Here is an 11,609-nt window from a genome sequence, read left to right on the forward strand (position 1 = left end):
CTACACAATAAAAGAGTGGCCAATTAAAAACAGGGAATGATGAGAATGGAGGTGGACATCAGGAAAGTTGGTCTCATGCTGGCTACATCAGCAGCTACTGCTGTGCCTGCTATCTGTGCATGATCTAAAAAAAAAATTTGAATCTTCAAATTGGCTAGAGCATCTGGGGAACTGAATCCTGTGATCACGTAGGGATTTGTCAATGTTACAAAAAATTTCATCGCTATGGAACAGAGTTTCTTCAAAACCTCCAGTGAGATAGCTTCCACCCTCTCAATTCTACTCCCATCAGGGTGGAGCTGTTCAGCTTTGTGTAGGCTTCCAACGTCATGCAACCTAATGAAAGCTTCAGCCTCTACATCTGTCAACCATAGCTCACTCAGCAGTGTTCTTACCTGTGAATTATAAGGCTGTTGGTTCAAGTCCCACTGTGATGATGTCAGTGGGGTTATTATCAGTGCAGATTTGATGGGCTGAAGTGCCTCTTCTGTATTGTATGAATTAGGAGATGAGCTCTTAAGCTGCTGTTTCATTTCTGAAATGGGCCCAATTAATGACATGTGTTACTTCATAATCCCACCTTGACTTGCTCTCTATTGCCTTATTAAAATTGGTAGGATCAGGAATAAAGGTGGGATAACATTAATGCCATTTTTGTTTATTGTCCAGCTCCACTCTGACCCAATTCTGGCAATTGGACTCAAAAAAAAAGCAAAATTTCAAAATCTGGCAGGAAATTTAAGATGGGGTTATATCAACCATGATTTTATTGAATGGTGAATTAATGAGTCTGTGACTCAGTTGCACTCTTAGATACAATGGGGCAGATTTTACACTGGCCAGACAGTTGTTATTTCAGAGTTGTGCACAGGGACCCTACAGAATCCCCATTGAGCAGACACCAAAGGAATTGCCCAGGAAATGAAATTTTCCATCAGGCAATTCCCCAAAACTGGAACATTCCAAAAGTCTCATTTAAATTGGAGTCTTTAGGTTGTTCTGATGAAATTAAGGAAAGGAGTTACTCAGGATATGTTAGACTATTAAATACATAATCTAACTCCTGCTTAACTATTAAATAGACCTCATGCTTACTGCGCACACTCCCAACTAAATCAGACTTGCATTGCCCCAGCCCCTGACTTGACATCCCATCTTAGGATCTATCTTGTAGATTATCTGTTAATCAATCTTTTCAGGCATGTTATGACACACCTCTAGAGCTGGTGGGACTTGAACTTGGGCTTCCTGGTTCAGAGGTAGGTACACTACTGCTGCATCACAAGCCAGCCCTCACACTTATGTTAGTACTTACTCTTTGACACAGCTATCAAAGTAGCTGTCCAAGCTTTTAAATTTCAAAATACAGCAACTGTGAAAGGGAGCATGGTTTTCCTTCCTCTGATAGCTCTGCACTGTGAAGAAATGGTCAGAATGGAAGCATGGCTCCACATTTCTGAAGGGACCTAGCAGAACCACCTCTCAGAAATGCAGAGCTCCCGCCTTTTGCTAAAAAGGGATGGATTGGCAATCCGTATGAAATTGTGAATCCCCGGAAAATCTGGCCCAATGCATTTCTGACACCTTAACTGTTGAAAACACCTCAGAAAAGTAACCCCTTTGAGCTCTGCTTAGGGCAGCCCACTTTCTGGACTGGATCTTAAAACAGGGACTAAATCCTAGGAACATGTGAAAGGAGGTTTTTATAATATGGCTGCCAGGAATACCTGAGAAACCGCCCAAACAGAATGGGATGGCATTTATTTCTGGTATCTTTAGGTACTGATCAGAAATGTTAAAAAATTGGTCCTTTTTGCAGCTTTCCCATCCTTAAATTAAACTGTTCTTTACAGTACTTAACACAAATAACTACACTAATTTGATGGACTTACAACATTGAAGTTTAGATACAAGGACAGAGAAGTTTATGGATATAAGTTTATGGCATGAAGCTGTTCCATTTCAAACAAGAAGTATGTGCTATAAATTCACAGCCTCACTGTAGTTACTCACTCATGTGCACCTGGGATTTCTGTACCAGAATAGTTACATTATTTGTATTGTTATGTCCTTTTCAATCTGCCAGTTCTAAATGTACTGTGGCTAAACCCTGGCCAGCAGTTCAGGAGTAATTGAGACAAGTCAAAGATTTCTTGATAACTGGTGTTGTACAAATCTGAATCATGTCTTCTCTATTTTTATCTCCATAAAAATGAATTAATCAGTCTGATTCCTGTTTTGTGAGCCCATTTTAAAGTAGGGTGAACAAAATGACATCCATACCCCGAACTATCCTCACCATTGACATATATTCTTAAGTGATTACAAAAGACGGCACTTTCTCCTGACACTGGTGCATTATAATGACAATGTGTCAAGTGCCTCAGCCACATCTATTACTGAGCACATAAGAAACCAGATGAAGCATTGCTTACAATGTCTTGACAGGTCAGGCAGCATCTCTTAGTATAACCTTGTCATAGTTTCTCAGATCACAGTGATCAGGTGCATTCCCAACAACCTCACAGTTAAAAGAGTGTCCACATGAAACAACTGCAGTAACAGTCCTTTGAAAAGCAACTAGAAGAGATCATTGAGAAGCCTGAGGAACCAGGTGAAGTAACTCAAGTAACTTTGGCTGCTGCAAGTCTTGATTCAGGGCATTTTCTCCTCATCCTTCATCACCAGTCTTCCTTGCATCTTCCCATATCCTGCTAGTCAATTATAATCTGCAGCTTGGTGGCCCCTGTCTACAGCCTATGAGATGGCTGCAGGTAACTAAAGGTCTTTGAGAGATTCCTGGACTTGTGGTGGCTCTTGACCTTTAGAAGTTTGGCTCTGAAATGCTGATCTATCGTAAGCAAGGATGGATCTTACCAGGCTCTGAGTTATAGAGGCCCATAGCACAAAAACAGGCCCTTCAGCCCAATTCATCCATGCCCACCAGGTTTCCTAAACTGAACTAGGCCCATTTGCCTGCATTTAGCCATATCTCTCTACATTTCCTATCCATGTACCTGTCTAAATGTCTTTTAAATGTTATAATTGCACTTTGCCTCCACCACTTCTTCTGGCAGCCCACTCCATATAAACACCACCCCCGTGAGTAAAAGTTGCCCCTCAGATCCCTTTCAAATCTTTCCTCTCTCACCTTAAAATTATGCCTCCTAGTTTTGGGTTCCCCTACCCTAGGGAAAAGACCTTGGCTATGCACCACATCTATGTCCCGAATGATTTTATAAACCTCTGTAACGTCACCCCTCAGCCTCCTAGAATCCAGGGAAAAAAGTCCCAGCCTATCCAGTTTCTCCTTATAACGCAAACCGTCCAGTCTCAGTAACATATTTGTAAATCTTTTTTGAACCCTTTCCTGTTTAATAACATCCTTCCTGTAGCAGGATGATGAGAACTGTACACGGTACTCCAAATGTTGCCTTACAACGTCTTGAACAGCTATAACATGACATTCCAACTCCTATACTCAATGCTCTGACTGAAGAAGGCAAGTGTGCCAATGCCTTCTTTACCATTCTGTCTACCTGCGATGCCATTTCATGGAACTATGTGCCTGCACCCCTAGGTCTCTCTGTTTGACAACACTCCCCAGGGCCCTACCATTAACTGTGTCTTACCATAATGCAACGCCTCACACTTACCTGAATTAAACATCTGCCATTCCTGACCCCACTGGCCCAGTAGGTCAAGATCCCATTGTATTCTTAGATAACCTTCTTCACTGTCTACTATACCACCAATTTTGGTGTCATCCGTAAACTTATTAACATTGCCTCCTCTATCCTCATCCAAATTGTTTGTATAAATGATGAATAACAGTGGACCAAACAAAATCCTTGCAGCACACTGTTTTCACAGGCCTCCTGTCTGAACAGCAACCCTCTACCACAACCCTCTGGCTTCTACCTTCAAGCCAATTTTGTATCCAACTGGCTAGCTCACCTTGGATTCCATGTGATATAACCTTACTAATCAGTCAACCATGCGGGACCTTGTCAAAAGCCTTGCTAAAGATCATGTAGACAAAATATACTGCTCTGCCTTCATCTACCATTTGTCACCTCTTCAAAAAACTCAATTAAATTTATGACACTTGATTTCCCACGCACAAAACCATGCAGATTATCCCTAATCAGTCCTTGCATTTCCAAATGCATGTAGATCCTATCTCTCAGAATCTCCTACAGCAATTTACTCACCACTTACATTAGGCTCACTGGTCTGTATCCTTTCTTAAATAATGGCATAACATTAGCCAACCTCCAGTCTTCCAACGTCTCACCTGTGACCGTTGATGGTAAAAATATCTCAGCTCGGGGCCGTGCAATTTCTTCTCTAGGTTCCTACTATGTCCTGGGATATACTTGATCAGGTCCCAGGGATTTAGCTACCTTTATGCATTTTAAGACCACCAGCACTTCTTCTTCGGAAATGTGGACTCTTTTCAAGACATCACTATTTATTTCCTGAGTTCCCTAGCTTCCATATATTTCTCCACCTTAAGTACGGATGAGAAATATCTGTTTAGGATCTCACCCATCTCATGTAGCTCCACAGGTAAATTACCTCAATGATCTTTAAGAACCCTATTCTCTCCCAAGTTATTCTTTTGCCTTTTATGTAGTTGTAGAATCTCTTTGGATTCTCCTTAACTTTATCTGTCAAAGCTATCTCATCTCCCCTTTTAGCCCTCCTGATTTCCCTCTTAAATTCACTCCTACACCCCCTATACTTCTCAAAGGATTCACTTGATCCCAGATGCATATACCTGACAAATGCCTACTTCTTTGTCTTGACCAGAGCCTCAATGTCTCTAAGTCATCAGTGTTCTTACTCCTGCCAGCCTTGCCCTTCACACTAACAGGAATGTGGTAGCCAGGAACGCTCATCATCCTGTTTTTGAAAGCCTTCCACTTGCCAAACGTCGCTGTACCTGTGAACAGCCTCCCCCAGTCGTTTCCTGTCTAATACCATCAAAATTGGCCTTGCCCCAATTTAGAATTTTAACTTGTGGACCAGACTTTTTCCATAACTATTTTAAAACTAATAGAATTATAATCATTGGTCCCAAAGTGCTCTCTGACTAACACCTCAGTCACTTACCCTGCCTTATTTCCCAAGATGGGATCACGTTTTGCCCCTTCTCTAGTGGGGCCATCTACATTTTGATTGAAAAAGTTTTTCTGAACACAACAGATTCATCCCCAAACAAGCCCTTTAAACTATGACAGTCCCAGTCTATATTTGGGAAGTTAAAATGCCCTACTATTCTTACAGCAATCTGCAATTTACCTACATATTTGTTCCTCAATTTCCCACTGACTATTGGGAGCCGACAGTACAATCCCATCAAAGTGACCACACTGAGTGACTAGTATGTGGTGAGATGATTGGTAGAATCAAGTGGGATGGTCATCTTGACATTGAGACTATCTTGCTGCAACTTTCCTGTTACCTCAAGTGGTATGGTGAGATTCTCATGAGGAAGGAGTAGGATCCCAATTGATGCTCTTTAGTGTTTGTTGAACAGCTTGTTATCAACCCACCATGGGATGTGATCTTACTAAACTCGTCATGCAAACTAACCACTGAGAAAACACAGCATGGAAACCATCGTGGTTTCTTTGTGGATTCACCATGGCATTTGCTCCAAAAGACCTCAATGTTCACCCTCACGACAGACATCGAAATCGAATGTGTCAGCCTCTATAAACCTTCATTGAACATCTCCAATGCACTTACAGGATGTTTTTCCACTTTACTGCTTCATTTCAGGCTGCACTGGAAACTATCATTGCAATGCTGCAGCAAGGACATGGGGTGCTCAGGGACACACACACGCCTAGCTCACGGGCTGGATCAAGCTGCAACTCAGGGCTGTTCACTTCCCGTCATGGCGCTCACTCATTCTGACCCTCCCTAGAAGCTTGCTGCATCCATCTTGCCTTGCTTTTTTGCACTTTACCCCCTTAGCCAGACATACCCGTTTCATATTACTACTGGCCTCCTAAACCATTTCGCACAACACAAAGCCAGGAAGCTGCCATGGTTGTCAGCAGGCATCAGTCCAGTTGAGGAGGATAGCCTTCGCTCAGGGGATCCTGGCACAATAAGTCAAGCTCAGCCTCTGACACCAATCCAGGGCCTATTCTGGGGCAGTCAGAGTCAGGATCCTCTGCTCATAAGGAGTGAGGAGCTGAATGACAGGCAGCACTCCATTCATCTTAGACTTTCTGACCTAATGTGGACTGGATTGTTCCTGTAATGAGAGACAAACAGGTATTACAGAAGATGTATGTGAGTGGCATGGCTCAGATATGATTGTGGTGCAGTTGGAGAGGTTTCCCAAATGAGTAAGTGAGTGAGTAAGCAATACAGAGAGCATGTGGGGGATTAGTGCTGTTGTAGTTTGTAGTCGGTGAGGTGAGTGGACAAGATGTTGCAGGCATTCGTAGGAGTGGTAGAGAATGAGCCTTGAATGAAGACAAAATACTACAGATGCTGGAAACCTGGCATAAACATGGAGAAGTTTGGAGAAACTCAACAAGTCTGGCATGATCTGTAGACAGAGAGACACAGAGTTAATGTTTTGAGTCTGATATGACTCTTCTTCAGGTGAGCCTTGGTGAGAGGCTGTTACATACAGAAGCAAAGATAGAGTGAGTATGAGGTATTGGAGACAAAAGGTAGCATTTAAACTGGTGGAGTGGAGAGGACATTGACTTTCTTCCTACAGGGCTGGGCTTTCCTCAAGAAGGCTGAGACTACTTCAACATGAGTGGCAACCTCAGACCAGGCTGGCACGGTCTGGTATTGTGGTGTCCACTGCTGGTCCAATGGGAAGAGGATGTCCTCCTGTACACCAGCTTGTCTTGTGCATTCTTCAAGGCCTTGGCAGCAAAGCAGGGCAAACTTTCACCTGTCTGACAAGTCTGGGGTAAATGCTAGGAACTATGCAGGGCATCAGAGGACTGGCAGTGCGTGACGGGGTGCACAACAGGGTTTTAAAGATGGAGCCAGCACCAGAGATGTTGGTCAATTCTTGGATCTCTGATGAATAGCGAATTATTCTGGGAACAACATGTAGTAAAATGGGGTGGAAACAGGCTGTAATTCATACTGTTATGGATCAAATGGCAATTAAAGCAGTGAGTTTGGGAAAATATGGTAAGAAAACCCACTCAGACCTGCAGCGACAATCATTCACCAAAAACTCAAAACGACTCGCACTTCGTCAAAAAATGGAAAGATTCTGCCCAATGTGTGTAAGGCCATCTACCAAAGTCAGTCAGTGGGAGGACCATCAACATTTCAAAGACCTGCTTTTGTTGCTGGGCATGAATGGAAGCTCACAATATCCACCAGATCATGTGCCACAAATGAAAGGTTGTGTCTTTGTGGGAATCCAGGATGATAGTCATTCAGTCATTAACCGAGCATCGATTATATGTCCGTCTTGTCAAGCAAGAAGTGAATGCCTTCCATGAATTCCATGGCTTCCAGATGTACGCAGGTTTTAAAGGCAGGAATGCCAACTCCAGTCAATTGCCCTCTGTGGATATTGGGCAATATTTTATCCTGCAAGAAGACTGAATAAACAAGAGGACAATTAACAGTTAAACAGCATATGCCATGTCACATGGGAAAGCTAAAATAAAGAATGTGGTGAAACTGAGATAGTAGGAACTGCAGATGCTGGAGAATCTGAGATAACAACGTGTAGAGCTGGATGAACACAGCAGGTCAAGCAGCATCAGAGGAGCAGAAAGGCTGACGTTTCGGGCCTAGACCCTTCATCAGAAATGCTTTACGAGAGAGTTGCAGTGGGAGAGAGATCGCCTGAGGTTTGTCCGGAGGGAGGAGGGTAACTTCTTCAGGCTAGGCATCCTTGGAAGAGGCTTCGCAGTGGGGTTAAAATTGTGTCAGAGATAGTAGAAACTGCAGATGCTGGAGAATCTGAGATGACAAGGTATAGAGCTGGATGAATGCAGCAGGCCAAGCAGCATCATGGGAGCAGGAAGGCTGACGTTTCCGGCCTAGACCCTTCATCAGAAATACATTGCACCCCTTGCCACCACCTTACCCTAATCCATCCATTTTAATTGGCATGTATGTAGAAAGTCACATACCTTCTCCAGATAAGAAGTGAGCATGATCTCCCCCACATCCTATATTTCAATATGCAAACATATAGTGTTCTGTGTTTGAAAGTAGGAGAAAGAAACTCTAAGATGACTCCTCCAGTCTCAAAATTCTCACTTTCTCACCGGGCATCACCTAAACAGCCAGTAAATGAGAGTCTTTTGTTGTCCTGTCCCTGTTTGATTAGTAGGAGAGCTTACCTGGTGCCTTCCTCAATCAACGCCACAAAAATTTCAGATGCTCCATACTCCACAATTATTATATATTTTACTCCTGTGACTTTTCCTCTTGCTCAACAATCCAAACATTCCTGTATCAACTCTCCACAAATGTTCAGTGTTGTCCCCTGCCAGTCAAAAGGAGCCACTTTACTTGAACTCTGCCAGAGGAATAGGGCAATGTACTTTTCCACAACCCAAACTCCAAAAACCCAAGCTTCCATACCCAGGCAAAGACTGTCAGCTGCAGAGCTGTCAGCCTGGACTTTAGCCTGGAGCTGTGCTTTTTTCCAGTAGGGCAAGTTCCTGTGCATGTTTAATTCAGACAGAATCCCTAACCCACCCTTTTGGGGAATTATGTTTCAGTCATAGCCTCTGCAATTCCCCAGTGGAACAAGGACTCAGCATCACTGCCTTACATCCTCCTCTACATCATCACTCTACGCACCTTCCCCCTAAGCCTGAGTACTCCCACCCTCTCAACTAAGCACCTTTCTCTTCAAGGATCTGAGGGGTTGTTTTGGTAAAGGGTTGGAAATATGTGCTGAACAGGTATAGTGCTACTACACAGCAGTTTGATTTTAATATGCAACTTTATGAGCTAAATATACAAACACAGACTGTTTGCCTGGAGGTATTGTGAAATACGAACTGAAATATTCTGTACAAAACTATATGTACATTTTTTTAAAGCCAGCATTTTCTGACACAGCAATTGGAAAATGATCTATGTTGAAATTATTGAAACAAATACGAAAATAGAATCTTTTATACCTGGAAAGTTATAGTTTTGCTTTTCTTTTGTTTTAAAACATTAGCACAATTCTCTTGCATCTGTTTGAGTTCAGAAGATGCAACATCACTGTGCCCAAAGCAGTCTGATTTACTGTTGACCACAGAGTAATATGGTCTTGTAATGTTTCCATGCAGTATTTTGTAGGTTCAGCTTTATTTATGTGGTGATGCTGAAGAAATAGCAGATAAGTGGGAGGAGTCCTGTTAAATTCTCCCTGACTCTCTTTGAAATTTTTTAATGCAAGATTATTGTTTATTTTTGTGAGTGATAAATTCAGTGCAGATTTGATTTCCACTGGATTTCTATCCTTTTCCCATCAAGTTGTAGATTTCCAAATGGTTGGAGAAGGGAAATGAAATCCTGAGAAATGAAAGCTTAGGAAACATTGAGGATGCTGTATCCCAGAGGGATCCATAACCATTAGATAAGCAGCACAGCCAACGTGCAGTAACAAGCAGCAAACACTTTCCATATCAAACCCCAATCCTGACAATTTTACGCTCCCTAGCCCCACACTCCCACATCTCTGAGAGAACTAAGGAATAACTCTGAAATTCCAGTACTCTTTCACGACAAGCATTCCAGGGATAGGAGTTGGACATTTATCCCTCTCACAAACCTGACTATCCTCCTCTCGGATTTGGGACAGGCTCTTTTCTGGGAAAGACGGGTGGGTGCACGTTCCATCCCATTGAATTTCTGGGGATGTCACAAACAATTGCATGAATGATTATATGTCACACTTTCATCAAGAATAGGGAGGGTGTGAGTGTTCAGCTGCAAGACCAGAGAGATAACTGTCAGCTAGGGCTACTACATAAAGGCTACTACATAATTTGGGTTTAAGGTGGGTCCTAAAACCGGATTTTCAAACACACAGATCTTAGTAACACTGAACCCATTAAACTCATGTTTTTTACCAAAGTAATCATCTAGATCATTTCTAAATTCTTTGCAGATGAAAAGAGATATTAATGGAGCCACATAAATAGAATTTACAAGAGAATGCTTGACAGTGTGGAACTGATGGAGATTGAGAGAAAATAATGAGAGCAGTACACGGACATAGGTTATATAAAGTTTTTTTTAAATGATTAGCCCATGGGATGCGGGCATCACTGGTTGGGCTATCATTTATTACTTTTTCTAATTATCCTTGAAAAGGAGGTGAAAGATGCTTTCTTCACCTTAAGGAGGAATTTTTCTCTCAAAGGGTTATGAGTCTTTGGAACTCCTTGCCAGAGAGAGCTGTGGGGGCACAGATTTTGTGTATATTTAAAGGATGGATAGATCGATGGAAACAGACCACTTAGTTCAACTAGTCCACATCAACCAGACATCTCAAACTGAACTAGTCCCATTTGCCAGTATTTGGCCTATATCCTTCAAAACCCTTCTTATTCATATACCCATCCAGATACCTGTTAAATATCACAATTGTAACCATCTCCACCATCTCCTCTGGCAGCTTATTTTATATATGCGCTACTCTCTGAGTTAGCCCTCACGTCCTTTTTAAATCTTTCCCCTCTCACCATAAACCCATGCCCTCTAGTTTTGGACTCCCTCACCCTGGGAAAAAGACCTTGGCTTTTCACCCTAATCATGCCCCTCATGATTTCATAAACCTCTATAAAGGTCACCCCTCAGCCTCTGGCGCTCCAGGGAAAATAGCCCTAGCCTATTCAGCCTGTACCTATAACTCAAACCTTCCAGTCCTGGCAACATCCTTGTAAATCTTTACTGCACCCTCTCAAGTTTAACAGTGCTTTTCCTATAGAAGGAAACCAGAATGGTATGCAATATTCTTAAAGTAGCCTCAGAAATGTCCTGTACAACCACATCATGAAGTCCCAACTCCTGTGTACTGGTGACTCCACTTTCAGGGAACTATACACCTGCACCCCTAGGGTTCTACAATTAATTGTAAAAGTCCTGCCCTAGATTGCCTCTTCACTTTTCAAGTAAATAGCAAATCAATTGTTATGTAGTTTTGGCGGGTGTTGTTTGGCTGTTTCTAATCACTGTTCTGTTCTAAATTTATGTTTTGTTGAAATTGACTGCTTCAAACAGCTTATTGCAGAGAAGCCAGTTCTGGGGAATCATATGAAGTGAACTCTAGCACCCTCATGTGGCCCCTATTAAACTGAAGCATGTAAGCGCTGTTTAGTCATAATGTGGAGGTGCTGGCCTTGGACTGGGGTGAACAAGGTCAGAAATCACACAACACCAGGTTATAGTCCAACAGGTTTATTTGAAACCACAAGCTTTCGGAGTGTAGTCCCTTTGTCAGGTGAAGTCAGGAAGAAGTACACAGAACACGGAATTTATAAGTAAAAGATCAAAGGGCCACACAACAGATGAGGATGTATTAAACAAACCTAAGATGCTGTTAAATCTTTAATCAGTTAGAAGGTTTTCATTGATTAATATGTATA

The sequence above is a fragment of the Rhincodon typus genome, chromosome 5, assembly GCF_021869965.1.
Source record: "Rhincodon typus isolate 14 chromosome 5, sRhiTyp1.1, whole genome shotgun sequence".
Taxonomy (NCBI): Eukaryota; Metazoa; Chordata; class Chondrichthyes; order Orectolobiformes; family Rhincodontidae; genus Rhincodon; species Rhincodon typus.